This window comes from Scyliorhinus torazame, chromosome 25 (genome assembly GCF_047496885.1).
Source record: "Scyliorhinus torazame isolate Kashiwa2021f chromosome 25, sScyTor2.1, whole genome shotgun sequence".
Classification (NCBI taxonomy): Eukaryota; Metazoa; Chordata; class Chondrichthyes; order Carcharhiniformes; family Scyliorhinidae; genus Scyliorhinus; species Scyliorhinus torazame.
The window spans coordinates 18770529-18789148 of record NC_092731.1 but is presented as its reverse complement, the minus strand read 5'-3'; the positions used below and the strand labels follow the sequence as shown (position 1 = coordinate 18789148).

Sequence of the window (18620 nt, the reverse complement as noted above, 5' to 3'; positions counted from 1 at the left end):
GAGTGTTTTGCTTGATCATTTCAGAGGGGGGGGGGCAGTGAAGAGTCAACGACATTCGCTGTGGGGTCTGGAGTCACGTGTCGGCCAGACCGGGTAAGGACGGCGGATTTCCCTCCCTAGAGGACATTAGTGAACCAGATGGGTTTTTACGACAATCGATGACGGTCGCCGTTACTGAGACTCGCTTTCAATCCCAGATTTTATTAATTTAAACTTAAATTCCACCAGCTGCCGGGGTGGGATTTGAACCCGTGTCGCACAGAGCGTTAACCTGGGGGCCTCTGGATTACTAATCCAATGACATCACCACATCACTCTCTCCCCACTAGAATAAATAAGGTGATCATGTTTCCTTTGGGAGGAAAGTCAGCCGACAATTTTTAAAAATCAGATGGGAAATTAGGGGATATTTTAAAAAACGTCAACAAGTTAAGAAGATCTGGATCGCAGTGCCTGAAAGATTGGAGGGTCAATAGTAACTTTCTGAAAAGCAAAGGGGGCTAAGTGGATTGTTCTTTCACGAAGCCAACACAGATCCAATGGGCCAAATGGCTTCCTTCAGTGCAGAAGGTTGTGGAGGCCAAATCACTGAGTGACTTTAAGACAGAGATGGATAGGTTCTTGATTAATAAGGGGATCAGGGGTTATGGGGAAGAGGCAGGAGAATGGGGATGAGAAACATATCAGCCATGGTTGAATGGGGTACAGGCTTCTGCGCTCGAGGGTAAAAAGGATTTTAGACAGCGGAGCGAAGTAGCAGACAGTCGTCCACCAGTTGCCTGAGCTCGAGTAATTCCACTGCACCAAACATGGGGGAACTATCAATCGGTTCTGAATACTGACTCTGCACAGTACCAGCATGGGTCTGGGAACGATGTTGAACTGAAGGAATCTCACCAGCAGAACCGATTGATAGTTCCCCCACGTTTGGTGCAGCGGAATTACCCGAGCTCAGGCAACTGGTGGACGACTAAAACCGTCCTCAGCACCTCCAGGGGGGAAAAATGGCCACGGCTGTTATTCTGTGACCCTTGTTCTGCAGTGGTGGGGGTCAGATCCCCCCCCCCCCCCCCCCCCCCCCCACCCAACCCACAATGGAACCCAAAGCACGGTCCCGTCTTCCCGCTCGGGATGTGCAAGATCCCGAGGCGGATCAGAGGAATTCAGCCTGGTGTCCTTAAAGTCACTGAAAACAGATGATCTGTGCGTCGCCACACCATTCGTTATGCGATCTTGCTGTGTGCAAATTGGCCGCTGCATTTCCTGCATGACAACGGCAACCACACTTTAAAAGGAACTTCACTGGTTGGCAAGTATCATGGAGCATCCGCAGGACAAGAACGGCGCCGTACAAATGCATTTGAGGATATAAATGTGTTATAAATGTAGTTCAGAGACTGATACCTGGGTTCGGGAGCGGGATTACGTCTGTGATGGTTGGTTCTGTATCCTTTGGGAGTTTAGAAGATTGTGAGGTGATCTTATTAAAAGCTTGATGGAGCTCGACGGAGGATGCTGAAAGGGTGCTCCCCCTTGTGTGTGAGACTAGGGCGGGGATAGTTTAGCAATAAAGGGTCTCCCATTTAACGTGAGAGATTAGGAGACTTATTTGCTCTCAGAGGATCGCAAATCTTTGGAACTCTTCCCCAGGGAGCAGTAGGGGCAGGGTTGCTGAATAATTTAAGGCTGAGGCAGATAGATTCTTGACTAACAAGGGAGTCAAAGGTTATCAGGTTTGGCAGGAACATGGGGTTGAGTTACAATCAGATCGGCCATGATCTTATTGTGTGGCGGAACCGGCTTGAGGGGCTGAGTGCTCCTGCTCTGTGCATTCGTTTGTAAGTCTTTCCCTATACCCCCGTCGGGGAGGCAATGGTGTAGTGGTATTGTCGCTGGACTGGTGATCCAGAGTCATATGGGGACCCGGGTTCGATTCCCGCCATAGCAGATGGTGAAATTTGAATTCAATTAAAATCTGGAATTAAAAGTCTAACGGTGACCACGAAACCATTGTCGTAAAAACCCATCTGGTTCACTAATGGGAAGGAAATCTGCCGTCCTTACCCGGTCTGGCCTACATGTGACTCCAGACCCACGGCAACGTGGTCGACTCTTAAATGCCCTCGGGGATGGGCAGCAAATGCTGGCTCAGCCAGCGACGCCCACATCCCGTGAACGAATGAAAATTATATATCATTTGAGCCCTGCTGGAAAAAAAAGAGACATGTTGTCGAAGTTTTTTGTCTTGGCCTCATCAGGACAAATACAAGAATGCCAAATTTCAAAGGGAGCAGCGATTTACAGGGCAAGTGAAAAAGGGTGGCGATTGGTTGGCGAGTCGGCTCTGATTGATCGAGCCGTTGCCATGGAGAATGCTGCCACAAGCCGTTGTCCCCTGAGCTTTTCTCACACTGTGTTAAATTGTTGCCTCATTTAAAATTTGGCATTTGTCCTGATGAGTGCAAGATGAAAAGCTTCGACAGCATGCCTCTTACGTATCATTGTTCCTTTGCCTCCCATTTCCATTTGAAATTTGCGACCAAATCTGTATCCGGTGGCCTAGCAGGCAGATGTTTGCTTGCCATCTAAATCATATTTCCCTCACGTCACCTCTGGTCCTTTAGCAAGTCACGTTAAATCGGTGTCCGCTAGTTGCTGACATGGGGGTGACTGCTTCGGATTATTGATTCTCATCTTCAATGATTTTGAACGTGTCTATCCAATCTCACTCTTCCCCTTCTCCACGTCAAGGGACACAAATTATCCAAATTCCCCAACGGGGTCTGAAGAGCCAAGAATCCCGAATATTCAACACGCAACCAGGGCAAAAAAAGCTGGGGGGTTCAATCGGGAAAGGGACTGGGAGCAGAGACGGACTCCATACCCCTCTTGAATCGCTCCTTGGCTTCTAATCTCTCCTTCCCGTCAAAATACCAGACGGTGATGGCGTACCTGAGGAGAGAGAGAGAGAAAGTGCCGGTCAGTCAAAGAATTAGCTCTCAGCTGGTGGCCACAGGGCCTTGGACGTACCACAGAAATGTCACAGGCAGCGGAGGCCATTCGGCCCATCGTGTCTACGAACGAGCATCGTCACTTCCCCTGCCTTCCGCCACGCAACCCCCCCCCCCCCCCCCCCCGTTACCCCCTGCACATAGAAAATGAGGCCTCCCGAACGCCTCGATTGAACCTGCCTCCACCACACTTCCAGGCCGTGCAATCAGACCCCGACCACTCGCTGGGTGAGAAAGGTCGCATTTGTAAGGGGCTATGGGCGCCCTTCACAAGGAAAGTCGCCGATTCCCTCGGTGCGCTAGGCAACGCACACACGCGCTCAAACCAGAGACTCCACACCGATGGGAGCGCTGCACTGACCGATGTGTGCCCTTTGCAGGAGGCAACAAGCATAGGTCCCATTCCGCCTGCCCAGGTTCCCCAGCGCTATTTGAACAACTACCTCAGCTTTTCAAACCATTTCTGCTCTACCCTCTCAATGGGCCTTTTTATATGGCAGCCCATCCTCTTCCCACGGCATAAAAGTCATCGCCCGTTAACTTCATCCAACCAACGTACAACAAATCCGGGAGGCACGCAGTCCTCACTGGGCCTAATTGGATGCACTCACTTGAGCTGTTCAAAGTAACTGGCCCAAATGGGCCATGCTGAATTAAATTCCAAATTAACCTCTTTCCGTCCCTCTTCATCGAACCCCATCTACATAACCTTCTATTCTTTTCTTCTCCCCCACTCCCACGCCCCCCCCCCCCCCCAACCAGGTAATGTAGCCAGTTAAAATGGCTAACTCCCGATTTAGAATGGCTAACCCCGATTTAAAATGGCGAACGGAAAAGGCTGATGGGAAAATCAGCCAACAGGACTAAAACAAGTAGCTGCAGGTAAACTGTGTATTCACCTCTGGGAAGGCCAGACAAGATCGATACCTGCAGCCATCAGCACAACAAAACACCAGCCGTCTGAATATTAATGAGCAATCCCCGGGAACAATGTGCAACCATTTAGACACAAAAGTCAACCCAGACTCTTCGGCGCCAACAGGAGCCTACACAAAGGGAGGTGAACGATAACCCCAAGGCCGCCCATCGATCAAGGAATCGCTCCAGCATTGGAGAATATCGAACCAAGTGATTGGGACAAAGTCCAATCACTTGGAACCAGGTACAGGGTCCGCCCCGAAAGGCGGGAAGCCCCTGGGGACTATAAGAATAGAGTCCAAGTTCAAATCGACCCTTCTGCTAGCCTTCTGCAACAGCCGCTCAAATCGTAAGTCTTACTTCAACGCTCGCTACGAGAAAGGCGCTCCTAGCTATCGATCTGTACCAGCTTCGAATCCCGCAGGCTCAGAACCCAAACGAAAGGCCATTCGTTTCCCTGACCTGGTGGGCCATTTCCAAATTAAGTATTGGCCTGTTAGTTGTAGGAAGTAGCTTAGATGTAGAATTTATGCGTAAGTATTGATTACTGTATATAATAAATGTGCTTTGATTTAACTCTTACTAAGCGGTGTGTTGGATTATTGATCATTACTCGGACTTGAACCACGTGGCGGTATCAGAAAGATACCTGGCGACTCAAGAGCAAAGGTGATAGAACAGAGCAATTAAACTAAGGCTAAAGTTAGCAACAGTACTTATCTGGATTGCCCTCCAATCTGTTTTTGCCAACCGCCTCAGACAGGTCCAGTATAGATTTGAGGGGCTGAATATGGCCTCCTTCTACTCTGTAATGACCACGCCTCAATAACCTTCCCAGTCCTAGAATTCCTACAGTGTTTTGCTCCGGTACAGACATGTGAAATAGGAACACGGGACGGGGCCATTCAGCCCCTCAAGCCTATTCCGCCATTCGGTACGATTACGGCCTGTGCCTCGAACTCCATTGTCGATCAAGAATCTGTTTAACCCAGCCTTGAATATATTCAATGACCCAGCAACCGCCCCCCCCCCCCCCCCCCCCCCCGACTGCTCACTGAGGAAGACTAACAACCTTCCGAGAGAAGAAATTCCCCCTCATTTCAGTTTTCAACTGGAGACCCCTCTTAGCCTTAGATTCTGCACCCACACTCCCACCCGAGAGAGAAAACATTCTCCCAGCATCTAACCCTGTCAAGACCCCTCAGAGCCTCACGTGTTTCAATCAGGTGTCTCAATTTTCACTACCCTTGCGCACATCCCTTGTTTCCCACGATGGGCTAGTGAATTCTAAAAACTCACATCCCTTTGAGTGAAGAAATTTCTCCTCATCGCACTCCTCAATGATTAACCCCTTATCCCGAGACTGTGCCACCTTAGAACATAGAACAGTACAGCACAGAACAGGCCCTCAGCCAGGGTGTCCGGGGTGGGGAGGAACAATCTCTCGGGTGTCTCACCCTGTCCAGCCCCAAGATCACCGCTCACTCATCCGAACTCCAGAGAATAAGCAAGAGGGCCAATTTGCTCAGCCTCTGCTCACAAGATAGGCCTCTTGCTTTTTTTCCAGATCCTCCAGACTGAAGAGGCGGACCCCAGAAGAAGTGGGGCAAAGCTTCACAATGGCCAACTGCTGTCAGTTGGTGGAGGAAAGATCAACTCTGAGGCTTAATTGGGGGGGGGGGGGGGGGGGGGATGATTTGATAAAAGGGACACGGGTGCCAAGATGGTAAGTCCAGTCACAATGTAATCTGCATACAGATTGGGTGACTCAAATTAGTCACCCAATAGATCAGGAATTTCTGGAGTGTGTACGAGATGGTTTTGTGGACCAATATGTTGAGGAACCAACCATCTTGGACTGGGTGTTGTGCGATGAGAAGGGATTGGTTGGCAATCTAGTTGTGAGAGAACCCTTGGGGAGGAGTGACCATAATATGGTAGAATTCTTTATCAAGGTGAATAGTGAGATAGTTGATTCTGAGACCAGGGTCCTGAACCTCAGTAAAGGTCACTCTGATGGTATGAGGCACAAGCTGGCAATGATGGACTGGGAAAGATTACTGAAAGGCAGGGCAGCGGCAAAGGCAGCATTCAAAGAACGAATAGGTGAATTCCGAAAGTTGTTTATTCCTACTTGGCGCAAGAGTAGAAAGGGAGGGCAGCACGGTGGTGCAGTGGTTAGCACTGCTGCCTCACGGCGCCGAGGCCCCAGGTTCGATCCCGGCTCTGGGTCACTGTCCGTGTGGAGTTTGCACATTCTCCCCGTGTCTGCGTGGGTCTCACCCCCACAACCCAAAGATGTGCAGGCTAGGTGGATTGGCCACGCTAAATTGCCCCCTTAATTGGAAAAAATGAATTGGGTACTCTAAATTTATTTAAAAAGAATAAAAAATAATATACTGGAAGTTCTGAGAAACTAGTGATGAACTGAAGGAAATTAGTATCAGTAAAGTAATGACTTTGGGGAAATTAATGGGATTAAAGGCAGACAAATCTCCAGGGCCTGATAATCTTCATCCCAGAGTACTTAAGGAAGTGGTCCTGGAAATAGTAGATCCATTGGTGGTCATTTTCCAAAATTCTTTGGACTCTGGAACGATTCTTACAGATTGCAGGATAGTGAATATAACCCCACTATTCAAAAAGGGAGGTAGAGAGAAAACAGGGAACTATAGACCAGTGGGCCTAATGTTGGTAGGAGGGAAGTTGCTGGAGTCAATTATCAAGGATTTCATAGCACAGCATTTGGAAAGCAGTGGTGTAATCATAGAATTTACAATGCAGAAGGAGGCCATTCGGCCCATCGAGTCTGCACTGGCCCTTGGAAAGAGCACCCTACTTAAGCCCACGCCTCCACCCTATCCGTAACCCCACCTAACCTTTTTGGATACGAAGGGAAATTTAGCATGGCCAATCCACCTAACCTGCACAGCTTTGGACTGCGGGAGGAAACCGGAGCACCCGGAGGAAACCCACACAGACACGGGGAGAAGGTGCAGACTCCGCACAGACAGTGACCCGAGCCGGGAATCGAACCTGGAACCTTGGAGCTGTGAAGCAACATTGCTAACCACTGTGCTACCACGTGCCTCCCAGACCGTCAGGCAAAGTCAGCATGGATTTAAATGCAAGGCAGATGCAGTATAATGTGGATAAATGTGAGGTTATCCACTTCGGGAGCAAAAATAGGAAGGCAGATTGTTATATGAATGGGTGTAAATTAAGAGAGCTGGATACTCAGCGAGACCTTGGTGTCCTCGTGCATCAGTCGCTGAAAGTAAGCGCGCAGGTACAGCAGGCGGTAAAGAAGGCAAATGGTATGTTGCCCTTCATAGCGAGAGGATTGGAATATAGGAATAGGGATGTTTTACTGCAATTGTATCGGGCATTGGTGAGGCCACACCTGGAGTATTGTGGGCAGTGTTGGTGTCCTTATCTGAGGAAGGATGTTCTTGCTGTGGAGGGAGTGCAGCGAAGGTTTACCCGGCTGATTCCTGGGATGGCGGGAATGTCATATGAGGAGAGACTAAATTGGTTAGGATTATATACATTGGAGTTTAGAAGAGTGAGAGGGGATCTCATAGAAACTTACAAAATTATAACAAAATTAGACAGGGTAGATTCAGAAACAATGTTCCCGATGGTGGGGGAGTCCAGAACGAGGGGGCATAGTTTGAGGATCAGGGGTAAACCTTTTAGGACTCAGGTGAGGAGAAATTTCTTCACCCAGAGAGAGGTGAGTCTGTGGAATTTGCTACGACAGAAAGTAGCTGAGGCCAAAACGCTGTGTAATTTCAAGAAGGAATTAGATCTAGCTCTTGGACTAAAGGGATCAAGGGATATGGGGGAAGGCGCGATCAGGGTATTGAAGTTGATGATCAGCCATGATCATCATGAATGGCCGAGCAGGCTCGAAGGGCCGAGTGGACTCTGCCAGCTCCTATTTTTTCTGTAAATATGCGGAGGTTTGATTTAAAGCCCAATGTTTAGGCCCCCTTTAGCAGGGGGAGCGATATCCGTTCTCCGGATTCCCAGAGGGAAGTGACTGGAGATTATAATTAGCTGGGAATGAGAGCTCCAGCTCTGCCTGCAGCTTCACTAGGCCACAGGATAAAGCACCTTTCCTGTCCTGTGACTGCTTGTGAAACGGCCCCACCTTGCAGCTGGGGAGGGGGGGGCACATGAAAATGAACTGTCCCAGTTGAGCGCCTTCTGTTTAGAATTTGCATTTACACAGCGCCTCACACAGCGCCGATGTGTCCCAAAGCGTTCCATACCCAACGAGATACTTTTCAGCCACAGCCACTGTTGCCATGTAAGAGATTTGGGTACACAAAGCTCTCACTAACCGCAATGGGACAACGATCAGACAAAGCTCTCACTAACCGCAATGGGACAACGATCAGACAAAGCTCTCACTAACAGCAATGGGACAACGATCAGACAAAGCTCTCACTAACTGCAATGGCACAACGATCAGACAAAGCTCTCACTAACAGCAATGGGACAACGATCAGACAAAGCTCTCACTAACCGCAATGGGACAACGATCAGACAAAGCTCTCACTAACAGCAATGGGACAGCGATCAGACAAAGCTCTCACTGACCGCAATGGCACAACGATCAGCCAAAGTTCTCACTAACTGCAATGGGACAACGATCAGACAAAGCTCTCACTGACCGCAATGGCACAACGATCAGACAAAGCTCTCACTAACAGCAATTAGACAATGATCAGACAAAGCTCTCACTAACCGCAATGGGACAACGATCAGCCAAAGTTCTCACTAACTGCAATGGGACAACGATCAGACAAAGCTCTCACTAACAGCAATGGGACAACGATCAGACAAAGCTCTTCCTAACCGCAATGGGACAACGATCAGACAAAGCTCTCACTAACCGCAATGGGACAACGATCAGACAAAGCTCTCACTAACAGCAATGGGACAACGATCAGACAAAGCTCTCACTAACTGCAATGGGACAACGATCAGACAAAGCTCTCACTAACAGCAATGGGACAACGATCAGACAAAGCTCTTCCGAACAGCAATGGGACAACGATCAGACAAAGCTCTCACTAACAGCAATGGGACAACGATCAGACAAAGCTCTCACTAACCGCAAAGGGACAACGATCAGACAAAGCTCTCACTAACTGCAATGGGACAACGATCAGACAAAGCTCTCACTAACAGCAATGGGACAACGATCAGACAAAGCTCTTCCGAACAGCAATGGGACAACGATCAGACAAAGCTCTCACTAACAGCAATGGGACAACGATCAGACAAAGCTCTTCCGAACAGCAATGGGACAACGATCAGACAAAGCTCTTCCGAACAGCAATGAGACAACGATCAGACAAAGCTCTCACTAACCGCAATGGGACAACGATCAGACAAAGCTCTCACTAACCGCAATGGGACAACGATCAGACAAAGCTCTCACTAACTGCAATGGCACAAAGCTCTCACGAACAGCAATGGGACAACGATCAGACAAAGCTCTCACTAACCGCAATGGGACAACGATCAGACAAAGCTCTCACGAACCGCAATGGGACAACGATCAGACAAAGCTCTCACTAACTGCAATGGCACAAAGCTCTCACGAACAGCAATGGGACAACGATCAGACAAAGCTCTCACTAACCGCAATGGCACAACGATCAGACAAAGCTCTCACTAACAGCAATGAGACAACGATCAGACAAATCTCTCACTAACCGCAATGGGACAAAGATCAGACAAAGCTCTCACTAACTGCAATGGCACAAAGCTCTCACTAACAGCAATGGGACAACGATCAGACAAAGCTCTCACTAATAGCAATGGGACAACGATCAGACAAAGCTCTCACTAACCGCAATGGGACAACGATCAGACAAAGCTCTCACTAACAGCAATGAGACAACGATCAGACAAAGCTCTCACTAACCGCAATGGGACAACGATCAGACAAAGCTCTCACTAACAGCAATGGGACAACAATCAGACAAAGCTCTCACTAACCGCAATGGCACAACGATCAGACAAAGCTCTCACTAACAGCAATGGGACAACGATCAGACAAAGCTCTCACTAACCGCAATGAGACAACGATCAGACAAAGCTCTCACTAACAGCAATGGGACAACGATCAGAAAAAGCTCTCACTAACCGCAATGGGACAACGATCAGACAAAGCTCTCACTAACAGCAATGGGACAACGATCAGACAAAGCTCTCACTGACCGCAATGGGACAACGATCCGACAAAGCTCTCACTGACCGCAATGGCACAACGATCAGACAAAGCTCTCACTAACCGCAATGAGACAAGGATCAGACAAAGCTCTCACTAACAGCAATGGGACAACGATCAGACAAAGCTCTCACTAACCGCAATGAGACAACAATCAGACAAATCTCTCACTTACAGCAATGGCACAACGATCAGACAAAGCTCTCACTAACAGCAATGGGACAACGATCAGACAAAGCTCTCACTAACCGCAATGGGACAACGATCAGACAAAGCTCTCACTAACTGCAATGGCACAACGATCAGACAAAGCTCTCACTAACAGCAATGGGACAACGATCAGACAAAGCTCTCACTAACCGCAATGGGACAACGATCAGACAAAGCTCTCACTAACCGCAATGGGACAACGATCAGACAAAGCTCTCACTAACTGCAATGGCACAACGATCAGACAAAGCTCTCACTAACAGCAATGGGACAACGATCAGACAAAGCTCTCACTAACCGCAATGGGACAACGATCAGACAAAGCTCTCACTAACAGCAATGGGGCAACGATCAGACAAAGCTCTCACTAACTGCAATGGCACAACGATCAGACAAAGCTCTCACTAACTGCAATGGCACAACGATCAGACAAAGCTCTCACGAACCGCAATGGGACAACGATCAGACAAAGCTCTCACTAACCGCAATGGCACAACGATCAGTCAAAGCTCTCACTAACAGCAATGAGACAACGATCAGACAAAGCTCTCACTAACAGCAATGGGACAACGATCAGACAAAGCTCTCACTAACTGCAATGGCACAACGATCAGACAAAGCTCTCACTAACAGCAATGGGACAACGATCAGACAAAGCTCTCACTAACCGCAATGGGACAACGATCAGACAAAGCTCTCACTAACAGCAATGGGACAACGATCAGACAAAGCTCTCACTGACCGCAATGGCACAACGATCAGCCAAAGTTCTCACTAACCGCAATGGGACAACGATCAAACAAAGCTCTCACTGACCGCAATGGCACAACGATCAGACAAAGCTCTCACTAACAGCAATTAGACAACGATCAGACAAAGCTCTCACGAACCGCAATGGGACAACGATCAGACAAAGCTCTCACTAACAGCAATTAGACAACGATCAGACAAAGCTCTCACTAACCGCAATGGGACAACGATCAGCCAAAGTTCTCACTAACTGCAATGGGACAACGATCAGACAAAGCTCTCACTAACAGCAATGGGACAACGATCAGACAAAGCTCTTCCTAACCGCAATGGGACAACGATCAGACAAAGCTCTCACTAACCGCAATGGGACAACGATCAGACAAAGCTCTCACTAACAGCAATGGGACAACGATCAGACAAAGCTCTCACTAACTGCAATGGGACAACGATCAGACAAAGCTCTCACTAACAGCAATGGGACAACGATCAGACAAAGCTCTTCCGAACAGAAATGGGACAACGATCAGACAAAGCTCTCACTAACAGCAATGGGACAACGATCAGACAAAGCTCTCACTAACCGCAAAGGGACAACGATCAGACAAAGCTCTCACTAACTGCAATGGGACAACGATCAGACAAAGCTCTCACTAACAGCAATGGGACAACGATCAGACAAAGCTCTTCCGAACAGCAATGGGACAACGATCAGACAAAGCTCTCACTAACAGCAATGGGACAACGATCAGACAAAGCTCTTCCGAACAGCAATGGGACAACGATCAGACAAAGCTCTTCCGAACAGCAATGAGACAACGATCAGACAAAGCTCTCACTAACCGCAATGGGACAACGATCAGACAAAGCTCTCACTAACCGCAATGGGACAACGATCAGACAAAGCTCTCACTAACCGCAATGGGACAAAGATCAGACAAAGCTCTCACTAACTGCAATGGCACAAAGCTCTCACGAACAGCAATGGGACAACGATCAGACAAAGCTCTCACTAACCGCAATGGGACAACGATCAGACAAAGCTCTCACGAACCGCAATGGGACAACGATCAGACAAAGCTCTCACTAACTGCAATGGCACAAAGCTCTCACGAACAGCAATGGGACAACGATCAGACAAAGCTCTCACTAACCGCAATGGGACAACGATCAGACAAAGCTCTTCAGAACAGCAATGGGACAACGATCAGACAAAGCTCTCACTAACCGCAATGGGACAACGATCAGACAAAGCTCTCACTAACTGCAATGGCACAACGATCAGACAAAGCTCTCACTAACAGCAATGAGACAACGATCAGACAAATCTCTCACTAACCGCAATGGGACAAAGATCAGACAAAGCTCTCACTAACTGCAATGGCACAAAGCTCTCACTAACAGCAATGGGACAACGATCAGACAAAGCTCTCACTAACAGCAATGGGACAACGATCAGACAAAGCTCTCACTAACCGCAATGAGACAACAATCAGACAAAGCTCTCACTAACAGCAATGGGACAACGATCAGACAAAGCTCTCACTAACCGCAATGGGACAACGATCAGACAAAGCTCTCACTAACATCAATGGGGCAACGATCAGACAAAGCTCTCACTAACAGCAATGGCACAACGATTAGACAAAGCTCTCACTAACCGCAATGGGACAACGATCAGACAAAGCTCTCACTAACTGCAATGGGACAACGATCAGACAAAGCTCTCACTAACTGCAATGGCACAACGATCAGACAAAGCTCTCACGAACCGCAATGGGACAACGATCAGACAAAGCTCTCACTAACCGCAATGGGACAACGATCAGACAAAGCTCTCACTAACCGCAATGGCACAACGATCAGACAAAGCTCTCACTAACAGCAATGAGACAACGATCAGACAAAGCTCTCACTAACCGCAATGGGACAATGATCAGACAAAGCTCTCACTAACCGCAACGGGACAACGATCAGACAAAGCTCTCACTAACCGCAATGGGACAACGATCAGACAAAGCTCTCACTAACAGCAATGAGACAACGATCAGACAAAGCTCTCACTAACCGCAATGGGACAACGATCAGACAAAGCTCTCACTAACCGCAATGGGACAACGATCAGACAAAGCTCTCACTAACTGCAATGGCACAACGATCAGACAAAGCTCTTCCTAACCGCAATGGGACAACGATCAGACAAAGCTCTCACTAACCGCAATGGGACAACGATCAGACAAAGCTCTCACTAACCGCAATGGGACAACGATCAGACAAAGCTCTCACTAACAGCAATGGGACAACGATCAGACAAAGCTCTCACTGACCGCAATGGGACAACGATCAGACAAAGCTCTCACTAACAGCAATGGGACAACAATCAGACAAAGCTCTCACTAACCGCAATGGGACAACGATCAGACAAAGCTCTCACTGACCGCAATGGGACAACGATCAGACAAAGCTCTCAATAACCGCAATGGGACAACGATCAGACAAAGCTCTCAATAACCGCAATGGGACAACGAGCAAACAAAGCTCTCACTAACCGCAATGGGACAACGATCAGACAAAGCTCTCACTAACCGCAATGAGACAACGATCAGACAAAGCTCTCACTAACTGCAATGGCACAACGATCAGACAAAGCTCTCACTAACCGCAATGAGACAACGATCAGACAAATCTCTCACTAACTGCAATGGGACAACGATCAGACAAAGCTGTCACTAACTGCAATGGGACAACGATCAGACAAAGCTCTCACTAACTGCAATGGGACAACGATCAGACAAAGCTCTCACTAACCGCAATGGGACAACGATCAGACAAAGCTCTCACTAACCGCAATGAGACAACGATCAGACAAAGCTCTCACTAACAGCAATGGGACAACGATCAGACAAAGCTCTCACTAACAGCAATGGGACAACGATCAGACAAAGCTCTCACTAACTGCAATGGCACAACGATCAGACAAAGCTCTCACTAACCGCAATGGGACAACGATCAGTCAAAGCTCTCACGAACAGCAATGGGACAACGATCAGACAAAGCTCTTCCGAACAGCAATGGGACAACGATCAGACAAAGCTCTCACTAACCGCAATGGGACAACGATCAGACAAAGCTCTCACTAACCCCAATAGGACAACGATCAGACAAAGCTCTCACTAACAGCAATGAGACAACGATCAGACAAAGCTCTCACTAACTGCAATGGGACAACGATCAGACAAAGCTCTCACTAACTGCAATGGCACAACGATCAGACAAAGCTCTCACTAACCGCAATGAGACAACGATCAGACAAAGCTCTCACTAACTGCAATGGCACAACGATTAGACAAAGCTCTCACTAACCGCAATGGGACAACGATCAGACAAAGCTCTCACTAACCGCAATGAGACAACGATCAGACAAAGCTCTCACTAACAGCAATGGGACAACGATCAGACAAAGCTCTCACTAACCGCAATGGGACAACGATCAGACAAAGCTCTCACTAACCGCAATGGGACAACGATCAGACAAAGCTCTCACTAACCGCAATGGGACAACGATCAGACAAAGCTCTCACTAACAGCAATGGGACAACGATCAGACAAAGCTCTCACTGACCGCAATGGGACAACGATCAGACAAAGCTCTCACTAACAGCAATGGCACAACGATCAGACAAAGCTCTCACTAACAGCAATGGGACAACAATCAGACAAAGCTCTCACAAACCGCAATGGGACAACGATCAGACAAAGCTCTCACTGACCGCAATGGGACAACGATCAGACAAAGCTCTCCATAACCGCAATGGGACAACGATCAGACAAAGCTCTCAATAAACGAAATGGGACAACGAGCAAACAAAGCTCTCACTAACCGCAATGGGACAACGATCAGACAAAGCTCTCACTAACCGCAATGGGACAACGATCAGACAAAGCTCTCACTAACCGCAATGAGACAACGATCAGACAAAGCTCTCACTAACTGCAATGGCACAACGATCAGACAAAGCTCTCACTAACCGCAATGAGACAACGATCAGACAAATCTCTCACTAACTGCAATGGGACAACGATCAGACAAAGCTCTCACTAACCGCAATGGGACAACGATCAGACAAAGCTCTCACTAACCGCAATGGGACAACGATCAGACAAAGCTCTCACTAACTGCAATGGGACAACGATCAGGCAAAGCTCTCACTAACAGCAATGGGACAACGATCAGACATAGCTCTCACTAACCGCAATGGGACAACGATCAGACAAAGCTCTCACTAACAGCAATGGGACAACAATCAGACAAAGCTCTCACTAACTGCAATGGCACAACGATCAGACAAAGCTCTCACTAACAGCAATGGGTCAACGATCAGACAAACCTCTCACTAACTGCAATGAGACAACGATCAGACAAAGCTCTCACTAACAGCAATGGGACAACGATCAGACAAAGCTCTCACTAACAGCAATGGGACAACGATCAGACAAAGCTCTCACTAACCGCAATGGGAGAACGATCAGTCAAAGCTCTCACGAACAGCAATGGGACAACGATCAGACAAAGCTCTCACTAACTGCAATGGGACAACGATCAGACAAAGCTCTCACTAACCGCAATGGGACAACGATCAGACAAAGCTCTCACTAACTGCAATGGCACAACGATCAGACAAAGCTCTCACTAACCGCAATGGGACAACGATCAGACAAAGCTCTCACTAACAGCAATGGGACAACGATCAGACAAAGCTCTCACTAACTGCAATGGCACAACGATCAGACAAAGCTCTCACTAACAGCAATGGGACAACGATCAGACAAAGCTCTCACTAACCGCAATGGGACAACGATCAGACAAAGCTCTCACTAACTGCAATGGCACAACGATCAGACAAAGCTCTCACTAACTGCAATGGCACAACGATCAGACAAAGCTCTCACTAACTGCAATGGCACAACGATCAGACAAAGCTCTCACTAACTGCAATGGCTCAACGATCAGACAAAGCTCTCACTAACCGCAATGGGACAACGATCAGACAAAGCTCTCACTAACAGCAATGGGACAACGATCAGACAAAGCTCTCACTAACCCCAATAGGACAACGATCAGACAAAGCTCTCACTAACAGCAATGAGACAACGATCAGACAAAGCTCTCACTAACAGCAATGGGACAACGATCAGACAAAGCTCTCACTAACCCCAATAGGACAACGATCAGACAAAGCTCTCACTAACAGCAATGGGACAACGATCAGACAAAGCTCTCACTAACAGCAATGGGACAACGATCAGACAAAGCTCTCACTAACCCCAATAGGACAACGATCAGACAAAGCTCTCACTAACAGCAATGGGACAACGATCAGACAAAGCTCTCACTAACAGCAATGGGACAACGATCAGACAAAGCTCTCACTAACCCCAATAGGACAACGATCAGACAAAGCTCTCACTAACAGCAATGAGACAACGATCAGACAAAGCTCTCACTAACTGCAATGGGACAACGATCAGACAAAGCTCTCACTAACCGCAATGAGACAACGATCAGACAAAGCTCTCACTAACCGCAATGGGACAACTATCAGACAAAGCTCTCACTAACTGCAATGGCACAACGATCAGACAAAGCTCTCACTAACCGCAATGAGACAACGATCAGACAAAGCTCTCACTAACCGCAATGGGACAACGATCAGACAAAGCTCTCACTAACCGCAATGAGACAACGATCAGACAAATCTCTCACTAACCGCAATGGGACAACGATGAGACAAAGCTCTCACTAACCGCAATGAGACAACGATCAGACAAAGCTCTCACTAACCGCAATGAGACAACGATCAGACAAATCTCTCACTAACCGCAATGAGACAACGATCAGACAAATCTCTCACTAACCGCAATGAGACAACGATCAGACAAATCTCTCACTAACCGCAATGGGACAACGATGAGACAAAGCTCTCACTAACCGCAATGGGACAACGATCAGACAAAGCTCTCACTAACCGCAATGAGACAACGATCAGACAAATCTCTCACTAACCGCAATGGGACAACGATGAGACAAAGCTCTCACTAACCGCAATGAGACAACGATCAGACAAATCTCTCACTAACCGCAATGGGACAACGATGAGACAAAGCTCTCACTAACCGCAATGGGACAACGATCAGACAAAGCTCTCACTAACTGCAATGGCACAACGATCAGACAAAGCTCTCACTAACCGCAATGGGACAACGATCAGACAAAGCTCTCACTAACTGCAATGGGACTACGATCAGACAAAGCTCTCACTAACAGCAATGGCACAACGATCAGACAAAGCTCTCACTAACTGCAATGGGACAACGATCAGACAAAGCTCTCACTAACCACAATGGGACAACGATCAGACAAAGCTCTCACTAACAGCAATGGCACAACGATCAGACAAAGCTCTCACTAACCGCAATCGGACAACGATCAGACAAAGCTCTCACTAACCGCAATGAGACAACGATCAGACAAAGCTCTCACTAACCGCAATGGGACAACGATCAGACAAAGCTCTCAATAACCGCAATGAGACAACGATCAGACGAAGCTCTCACTAACTGCAATGGCACAACGATCAGACAAAGCTCTCACTAACTGCAATGGCACAACGATCAGACAAAGCTCTCACTAACCGCAATGGGACAACGATCAGACAAAGCTCTCACTAACCGCAATGGGACAACGATCAGACAAAGCTCTCACTAACCGCAATGGGACAACGATCAGACAAAGCTCTCACTAACCGCAATGAGACAACGATCAGACAAAGCTCTCACTAACCGCAATGGGACAACGATCAGACAAAGCTCTCACTAACCGCAATGAGACAACGATCAGACAAAGCTCTCACTAACTGCAATGAGACAACGATCAGACAAAGCTCTCACTAACCGCAATGGGACAACGATCAGACACAGCTCTCACTAACCGCAATGGGACAACGATCAGACAAAGCTCTCACTAACCGCAATGAGACAACGATCAGACAAAGCTCTCACTAACCGCAATGGGACAACGATTAGACAAAGCTCTCACGAACCGCATTGAGACAACGATCAGACAAAGCTCTCACTAACTGCAATGAGACAACGATCAGACAAAGCTCTCACTAACCGCAATGGGACAACGATCAGACAAAGCTCTCACTAACCGCAATGGGACAACGATCAGACAAAGCTCTCACTAACCGCAATGAGACAACGATCAGACAAAGCTCTCACTAACCGCAATGGGACAACGATCAGACAAAGCTCTCACTAACCGCAATGGGACAACGATCAGACAAAGCTCTCACTAACCGCAATGAGACAACGATCAGACAAAGCTCTCACTAACCGCAATGGGACAACGATCAGACAAAGCTCTCACGAACCGCATTGAGACAACGATCAGACAAAGCTCTCACTAACTGCAATGAGAC

General features: G+C 47.9%; 1 long non-coding RNA gene and 1 pseudogene across 1 annotated transcript in view; one reads left to right on the top strand and one right to left on the bottom strand.

Moving 5' to 3' along the window:
* Positions 1 to 18620, top strand: part of LOC140402381 (prolyl hydroxylase EGLN3-like) — a 275709-nt pseudogene that overhangs the window by 218550 nt on the left and 38539 nt on the right.
* LOC140402383 (uncharacterized) overlaps positions 1 to 18620 on the bottom strand; it is a 53893-nt gene that overhangs the window by 3119 nt on the left and 32154 nt on the right. Inside the window, exon 3 of the long non-coding RNA XR_011938130.1 lies at positions 2885 to 2952. This is a non-coding gene — a long non-coding RNA (uncharacterized lncRNA). The remainder of the gene's footprint in view (positions 1 to 2884; positions 2953 to 18620) is intronic.